This window comes from Mastigoproctus giganteus, chromosome 6, assembly GCF_048544385.1.
Source record: "Mastigoproctus giganteus isolate SK-2022 chromosome 6, ASM4854438v1, whole genome shotgun sequence".
Lineage (NCBI taxonomy): Eukaryota > Metazoa > Arthropoda > Arachnida > Uropygi > Thelyphonidae > Mastigoproctus > Mastigoproctus giganteus.
In genome coordinates, this window is record NC_143580.1 from 44,895,560 (window position 1) to 44,905,310 (window position 9,751).

A 9,751-nucleotide genomic window follows, 5' to 3' on the forward strand; every position below is an offset into this window, starting at 1 on the left:
GCAGCCTTATGTCTATTTCTCTCAAATGCAAAATCTGCCTTTTATTTCATGACCAAACAAAATATTTTTAAGGTAAAATTTTATCGATTCTCTTTTTTATATATCGTTATTCTCCTTATATAAATTAGTTTACATTTATGCTGTACATTACCAAGCGAAACATAAAAGGCATAAAAATATTGAATAGATCGATAGAAGACAAAACAAAGTGAAGAGGTACAATTTTTTATATTGATAACTGTGTAGTTAGCAAGAGGCCTGTCAGTGGCAACTTGGTAATTGGTGAACTGGCAACCACCCAATGATTCGCATCACAGCCCTGAAAGCTTCTCAAGAAAGAACTTAACGTGTTAAAGAAAATGTATACATTAATCAAAATGTATGCATTGCCTTTTCTAGTTAAGTAAAATAATAATGAATTGTATATTAAAGTAAACACAAAATAAAGAATTTATTCTAATTCAGTAATCTTTACAGAATATTATTGTTTCCCATATAGATAATTTGGCATCACTTCCACTTAAAACTGAACTTCATTTGGCAATGTTGCCTTTCTTATCAGTGATGACTCATCTTGCTGACTGCTATTAGCATCGGTTGACATTCCGGTCATTCTCCATGTACCATCGGTTTCCAGTGCTTGTTTTCTTTAAAACTGATTCTCCAATCACTGTGTATTTCATTTTTAATTTTTACTGGTAACCTGATTATGTCAAGAAATAAGAAAAGAGTATTCAATGAAAAATGGGAATTGCAGTATTACGTTGTTGCAGTGAACAACAAAATGTTTGCTCTTCGATGCCATATTGGCAACAGTGAAAAAATACAATGCATATCAGCATTATGAGATTCATAAGGACAACAAATAAAGACATAAGGACAAAACTAGAAGGAAAACAATTCATAAGGACAAAACTAGAAGGAAAACCTCGAAAGTCTGCACTTAAGAAAATGAAAGATGGAAAGCAGCAGCATCAAGTATTCAAAACTACATCAGGACAAGAGACTGACATCAATGAAGCAACAAAGTAGCTTATATACTTGAAAGAAGAGGTAAGCCATTTAGCATTGTGGAAATCATAAAAGAATGCATTGTTGAATTTAGGAGTTACTGGCTTTGGGTACCCTTACTACCAAGGCACGTGGAATTGACATCTTCAAAGAAAAATGCTGTGAAGCAAAACTGAATTTATGTAATTTAGTAAGTGTATGTACAGATGGCACACCTTCCATAAGAGGAAAATATGAAAGATTTGTTGCATTACTACAGAAAGAATTGCCGGATCCAGATACTTTGATTTCCTTTCACTGTATTCTTCATCAGCAGAATCTGTGTGCCAAATCTAGTTTTAACTAACACATTAAATAAAGGTTATAGGTAGTGTAAACTACATTCAAGCAAATACATCACGACATCACCAATTTCGCAACATGCTTCAGCTTGACCCGATGAAACATTCAGTGTGGATCTGCCCTATCATTCTAAAGTGTGCTGGTTGTCCCAAGGAAAAATACTTGTCAAACTTATCTTTGCAAAAACAAACCACAAGCTTTTCTGAGGAACTGAATCAAGTGTGATTTGTCAAAAGTGGAATTCAGCAGAGATATTGCATTTTGGTGTGTAATCAAAGCAAAATGATCTGAATATTTTTTTGCAAGGTAAAGCCAAATCTATATATGATATGTGGCTTAAAATACAGGCATTTCGAAAAAAGCTGACCTTTTTCAAAACCTTGCTTACCCGATCAGAACTCTTAGCTGAACACTTTCCTGAACTGGCAAAAGTAATTAACGAACAGTATACAAACAAATCATTAAGGAAATGCGACATGAAAGAATACACAGCTGTTCTAGACTCCCTGATTGAAGAATACAATGAAAGGTTTGCTGATTTGAGAAACATGATCTCACACTGAAACTAGCTTTTCAATCACGCCTGGTTGATGTCTCCAAAGCACCTGATGACTTACAGATGGAATTAATTGAGCTTCAGAAGATAATATTCTAAAGTCTATTTGACGTGAAGAAGGATCCTCTTCAAATATGGAAAAATTCTGTTGAATACCCATGTCTAGATCAACATGCTCATTGAATGCTATCTTGTTTTGGCCCAACCTACTGTTGTGAATCAACATTTTCATATATGACAAATTAAAACTTGGAGGACCAATTAAAACTACTCAATTATGTTGAAACCAACTGACTACTATTTGGTATTAAGTAGCTGCAAAAAAGTCAAATGGTTTGTTGTCTAAGTTTGTATATTTTTAGTTTTGTTATCCTTTTTTCTAAACAAATAAATGTCTTCGCTAATTTTTTTGTTTAAATTCCTCATACTGGCTGTAATTAAAATTCTAAATATGCTTACAAATTTTTTTTTGTATATATTTAATTCTCAGCATGCAGCCTAATAGTAGTATCTTGATTAAATAAAATATGACCTTCCAATATAAAAAGGTTCCCCACCCCTGACCTAGATGGTTAATACTGGTTAAAGCTTTTGCAAAGATTTAGACACATTCAATTTTTATTTATTAAATTAATTGAATTTTTCTACAATTACTAGAAGGGAAAAGTAAATCTTGTTACCAATTAATTAACAAATAAAAGTAATTGTTTTTACTTCACTGCATAAAACTCAAAATAATATTCACTCAACATTTTGTAATACTTATTTCCTCCTGGATTAACTGGATTTTAATAACAATTGAAATAAAATAATATTCACATTTCTGCTGTGAAATATATTTCACAGCAGAAATATAATAAGCAAAAAGTAATAATTCATTATTTATATATTTGGTAATCCTGATAACAAAAAACAAGCTCCTTAAAAATCCAAGAACATTTCTTTTCTGCACATCCATCATATGGCCCATTCATTCCCTCAATCAGCACATAGCAACAAACAAAACATCCAGCACCTATGTGATATGCATGAAAAAAAAGAAAATTCCTATTTGTTCAATTTTAATAAAATTTGAGATGGCTCAACAAATCTTTCTGAAAGAGATAAATTTAAAATTTCATGAAATCCATCCACTGGAAGTAGAGCTGTTAGATGCAGACAGACAAGTTGAAGACAAAAAGCACTTTATGCGTTTATATGAAATGCAAAAGAAATTATGATCTATGTAACATTTTATTTTGCAGTAAATAACAAATCTATATTTACAGTAAAGCAGGAAGACTATCATAGTTTTGAAAATTAAACTAGTTACAAAAAAAAAAAAAGAAAAAAGTTAAGTAGTTACAAAGATAACATTTGTTTTCATGGGTGCTGGATCATGGCAGTGCAAGTGCAGCAAGTTTTGTATTTCGAAGTAATACAATACTGTATTTTTAATATTTTCATTAATGTACTGAAACATTAAAACAATACAAATTATACAAAAAAACCCTAAAACATTAATCCATTTGTAAATCTACATGTAAATCAGTCAAACTTGACTTATTAAGATATTGCATGTATTTGAAAAAAAATTGATTCCCACATGCACCACCTTGCAAAATATTCTGCCAGTGCCTATGCCTGTTTTCATTGAAGTTTATACAAACTAGGGACTTATTTATTACAGACAGCTAACAACTTTTATTTATTCTGAATAAAAGAAAAAGAATTAAGCAATAAACATTTACACAGTTTTGCTGTTTTGGATAAAGGGAGGGTTGTGTGACAGAAGACAGAGTGGTTATAAATGGGCACTGCTATACTTGGACTAATGTTATTAGTGGAGTTCCTCAGAAGTGTAGGGCTCCTTTCTGTTTTAAATACTTAATAATATTGATGAAGGCACATCAAGCATACTGTTTTGGACATATGGATTGTTTGTTTGTTTAGGAGTTTTATGGCACATCAGCAGACATATGGGCTGTGATTGCTCACTTCTGTAATTGAAGTTTAGCACTGATAAATGCAAGGTATTGTATATGGGGGAGACAGTAATACCAAAATAACATACCAATGGTACCACAGTCAAAGTAGTTGAAAAAGAAAAAGGCTTGGGGTAGTTTGAAGTCTGACTTCAGTTGTCTGAGAAGTGCTAGGATAGCTCAGGGGTTCTGTCATTGATATAGTGAATTTTGCCAGCAGGGACAAAGAGATTATCCAGTTTCATTAGGCATTATTCAGATTACATCTTGAGTACTTCATATAGGTCTTAAAGCTTCATTTTTAGAAGGATATGTATATGTTAGAACAGGTGCAGAGAAAAGCAACAAAATTAGTCAAGGACAAAATCTCTCATTTAAGACTTGAGTTCTGCCAACTGCAATGCTTGGAACCTAGAAACCCGTAAGGAGAGATGACTGAAGTCTAAGGTTTTAAATGGATTGAATAAGATAAATGCTGACGGCATAGTCATTCTTTCATTGAAAAAACACACATAATGGGGCATAAATTTAAATTGAAAGAGGATGGTTGTAAAATGAATGTGCAAAAATTTGCTTTCAGCCAGAGAGTAAATGATTGTTGGAACAATTTTACATTGTGTTGTGGATAGTTCATAAAGTGGGTAGATTGTATATATTTAAAAAAGGATTATACAAATTATTATTGATGTGCAGATGAGAATTTTTTTTTTTTTTGGACAATGTATAAGCTTGTTTTGTTGCTTCACTTATCACTACTAATACTAACCCCTTGTAGCAAAACTAAATTTGCATAAGCTCAAAGTTCAAGAACAAATAAAAGCTGAAATGTTTTTGAAGAGGAGGAAGATCTTCACCTCTTTAAACAAACGTCAGTTAGTTTCTCACCACAAGATGTTATGTGGAATTGCACAGCACAATACAGACAGTGAAATACATGACTATCCCAAGAAATTCAGTGTCATCACTTTAATTAAGCTAACATGAAAGTTTCATATCACTAGTATAACACAGATAAAAGCAAATGAAATGGATCAAGTGGTAGAGAGAAAAAATAACACACACAGTCCAATCAAAACAAGCATTCAAGGAAACAATTACAAAAGCTACCAGGCTTTCCATACCAACTAAAATACCTTTCAAGGCTTAGATTTAAATGGATGTCACATGAACTAATGAGACTCAATGCAGAGAAGAAAAATGAATGGATGGGTATAAATTATCAGGTGATACAGAAGCCTATAGTAGACAAACTAGTCTGTAATCAAGTCAAAGAATGTTAAGCAATTATGAGAAATCTTTGGTAAAGGATGCAAAGAAAAATAGCAAATATTTCTTTTCTTGTGTAAACACCAGAAGGAAGGGGATGAATCACATAGGTCCACATGATATCAATAGTTTGGCTCTTGACGATCCTGCTCAGGTTGTAGACAAGCTCAATAAGTATTTTGCATCTACATTCACACATGAGGAATTCTTTAGGGAAGTGGATGTGCAGGAAGTTTATCAAACTCTACGGGGAGCTAAAGGAGTTTGTAATAATAGAGAGGAAAGTGGAAGAGAAATTGCTGAAGTTAAACAAAGGCAGCCGAGATGAATAGGATCTATCCAATTATTAAGGGAGACAGCAAAGGAGGTTAGCAAACCCTTAGCCACAATTATGAGAGCATCCCTAGATTCAAGGAGTCCCCATGAACTGCAGAAGTACAAAGGTATCCCCAACTCAAAAAGGGGACCAAAGAGTGGCATGAGTAATTACTGACCTGTTAGCTTAACTTCTGTTCCGGGGAAAATAATGGAGTCACTGGTGAATGAAATAACAAAGCATCTAGATAGGAGAGCAGCTGTACTTCAGTCAGAGCATGGGTTTTCAAGGGGCAATCTTTTCTGACCAATCTGATTAAATACTATGATACAGTAACAAAGAAACTGGATGCAAAAAATAATTCTCATACCATACACTTGAATTTCAGGAAAGCTTTTGATACTGTTGCAAATAAAAAATTGCTCCAAAAATTGGAGCAGCGTAGTATTAAGGGCAAGCTGCTGCTGTGAATAAAGGGATCGTTCAGCGCGAGAGGACAGAGCCGTAATCAATGTACACTGTTATTCGTGGACTAATATTATTAGGGAGTTCCCGTGGATCAGTGTTGGACCCATTGTTATTTTCAATATTTATCAATTATATTGATGAAGGCATATCAGGCTTAAAGTCCAAGTTGGCGGGGTTTTTAATGACAGAATGATGGTATGCTACCGAAACAACATCTATAAAAATTAGATGGCCTGAGAAATGGCAACTGAAGTTTAACATTGACAAATGCAAAATACTGCACATGGGTAACAGTAACTGCAGAGTAATGTAACAACTGTGTGGTATTATACTCAGGGTAGTGAAAAATGAAAAAGAGCTGGGGATAATTGTGCAGTCAGATATGAAGTTTTCTGAGCAATGCAAACACGGTGCTAGAGCAGCTCATGGGGGTCTTGTCAACTATATACAAGAATTTTGTTATCAGGGATAAGGAGGTGATTATCCCTTTGTATAAAGCAATGGTCAGCCCACACCTTGAGTATTGCATAGTATTCAAAGTGTACTTCCTAAAATGAGTCCCCAGACTCATTTTAGGAAGGATGTAGAGCTGCTGGAATGAGTACAAAGAACGGCAACAAAAAAGTTCTGCAAATTATACTGTATGAAGACTAGACACCTGCAAGGTGAACTGACTGAGGTGTATAAGGCCTTCAATGGTTTGAGCAAGCTCAATGCTGATAGGATTCTTCCTCTTGCACAGATTACATACCTGAGAAGGCATAAACTCAAATTGAGGAAAGACTGTTGTAGAATAAATGTGCAGATATCTGGGAAGTTGATAGCTTAAATAAATTCAAAGAACTGGAACAACTTGGAGTTAATGAATGAGTGATTTTTTTTTTTTTTTTTTTTTTGCCGATGTATAAGCTTGTTTTCTTGCATCATATGCCTCTGCTAATGCTAATTTCCTGGTGCATTAATTTCTCACAACAGTGCTCTTTTTTTTTAATATAAATATTTTTGCAGGCAATTTACATATTGTGCAAGGCTGAAAAACATTAATAACTGATGTGGGTGGGCTAAAAAGCATTTTAAAAATTCTTCTGGATTATAGGATTCAACCCTTGACTTATCTAAATGAGTAACAAATGGCAAACCTATTACGCTATCACAGAGTTTTCGAAAAGCATGTATATAAAAAAGTGTTGGTGATTTTAAAGATAGAATTAAAAAAAAAAAAAAAAAAATTTTAAATGTTCTTAAAAGGGAGAAACACTTCGGTCTCTCCTAAGCAAGCAGAGAATCATTTTTGCACTAACAAAGGTGGCACCACATTTTAAGTACAGCTTGAAAAAAAAAAAAACCCACAATTCCCATGGGTTGAATTGTTACTGCAATTGCATCCATATTCATTGCCACATAGAAAGTTTAATAACTTTCTATGTGGCAATACATTTGAAAAATGAAAATTATTAATTTAGTTTCTCTCTCACACACTCAAAGTTTAGCAGGTGCTCTTCATACTCTTTATTAGTGAAAAAGAAGAGAAGGGTATGTGATAAAATAAACATTATTTTAGAGCATTAAGAGAAAGATAATATTATGCACTGTGGTAGCTCTATTTAAATGATTGTTCTGGGTAACCATTTAACCGGTTCTGAGAAAGCAGGCTTAACTCTCCAGCACCCTGGCATTCCTGGGCAATTACCCAGATGAAAATTCATAATTGCAAATGTCAAATTGCGCAAATTTTTAATTTGTGGATAATTTTAACAAAACTCAGTAACGATACAAAAAGCCACTGTACCAATGTTTCAATTTAAAACCATGCAATTCTAAATATTATAAATGCAAAATGTTCCTAAGGTCAGATTTAAGATATTTTGGCATTCACAAAACAGCCATTTATTACCATTGAAATGTACAATATACAAAAAGCATACATTAATTATGACAGATGTACATTTCAATTCATATGCTTGTGATTTCTCATTAGATAATTGTATAATATGTACCCAACAACTGCAGGGTGACAAAATTACAACAGATGCACATTCCAATCCAATTTCCTGCTCTCTCTCAAGCTCATGAAAAATTGTGCCTTCAGAATTCTATTTCATATGCAGTTTGACTACAGATTAAAAGAAGCTTATTGTTTTTCATTCCGGAACTATTCAATTGTATGATTTTTTTTTTTTTTTTTTTTTGTTAGTTGTTTGCGCATCGGCTCCTGTGGCCATAATGCACCTCCCAAAGATTTTGCATTTTACTCTGATCCAAGCCCGAGACGGGATTCGAAACCGCGACCTTTGGGTCGCCAGGCAGGCACTTTACCCACCTGGCTAGCCCGGTCGGCGTATGAATAGTCATCGAATTTGGATTAACAAATGATTATTAAAAAGGAGGAAAACTAAGTTAACAGATGACATGTGTGTAGATGCTTCACTTTATTTAGGAATATGGAAAGTGAAGCACGTGTGTGTATATACATGCTTCACTTTCCATATTCATAAATAAAGATGTCGAAATCTGCCGATCCGTAAGAAGATAAGGTACTGACTGGAAATAAACAACCACTTCTCATATATGTATTATTTACGAAAATGTAACCTTACCTCAAAATGAGCCTACAATAGGTAAAATTGCAACAACTAAAAAATCATCAGTTTTATACTACCGTTTAGCATGATGAACCTGTGCGGGTACACTATTTTTACAGGGGAAGACATGAAGATAACATTTTATTATTTTTTTTTTACTGGTCACCAGAATAAAAATACGGTTATGATTCTGAAAGGATGATCACATTAAAACAATGACAAGTGACAAATTTTAAATTACCTAAAAAAGCTGTCGCGTGAAACACATAACCAATATCCCTTAATTTGAAAACTACAGATGTTTAACAAAAACAAAGAATATAAGAATATACCGAGCTTATACACACAGCACTGTACTTGAATTATCTACAACAGACATATCGGAAAAAGGTTTTAACAAAACACATTTCGGATTTGAGGAGACAGTCACCAGAACAAATACACACGTTACCTTCAGGTCTCACACCGCTAATGAGAAATAATAATACCACACACGACAACTAGACCTCACTCATCAAAGCCACACGCGGCTTTGTCGGCGACATTCTCAAAACCCATCGCTATCTATCACAGACTTCCCTCATGCGAACCATAACAATGACGTCATTTTACTACTATCGCCCTCTACAAACAGTATGTATTAAGTTTTTTTATATTACAGTATTTTATTTATTTATTTTGTAGAGCATTTGTAAAATTTGCTTTCAGTTATGAATTCATATAGAAACAGTAAACTAGATCGCTAATTTTACTATTCCAAGTCCGGCATAAAATCAAAGTATTTTAAAAGGTTCTAATCTTATCATAAGTAGCCATATTTCGATAATCAACTCAATTAAATAAATTCCCACATTAACAGCACTTAATACACAAGAGAGAGTCAAAGATTTTACTGGGGAGTAAAAACCAATGTTCGGTGAATCACTAAGTTTTAATCACAATGTACAAATGAAAAAAAAAATCCTCATTGAAAAATCTAAATTATTTTAAAAAATCCACATTATTTTGATAATGGCGGATATGCCCGACTAGAGGTGATGATTAGAGGGCTACAGTATCGACGCCCGCATTTCTAAAAGGTACTCAGTAGAGGCTTTATATGACATTTTAAGCAATTAAATTAATTTTTAATAATCGGCAAATATCCTACAAATTTAAAACAAAAATGTTTTTTATTTTATTTTTTTTTTATCTTATTGATTCATTATATGCTAGAATTGGCTTGTTACTTTTAAATCCTCACGTC

The 9,751-nt window shown here is 33.4% G+C and overlaps 1 protein-coding gene across 4 annotated transcripts in view; it reads right to left on the reverse strand.

Moving 5' to 3' along the window:
- Pak (serine/threonine-protein kinase PAK 3-like protein) overlaps positions 1-9,084 on the reverse strand; it is a 251,389-nt gene extending 242,305 nt beyond the window's left edge. For all 4 annotated transcript variants that reach the window (XM_090375934.1, XM_090375932.1, XM_090375933.1 and 1 more), the window contains exon 1: positions 8,957-9,084. The gene's annotated coding sequence lies outside the window, so the exon portion shown is untranslated. The remainder of the gene's footprint in view (positions 1-8,956) is intronic.
- Between the last annotated feature and the right edge of the window lie 667 nt (positions 9,085-9,751).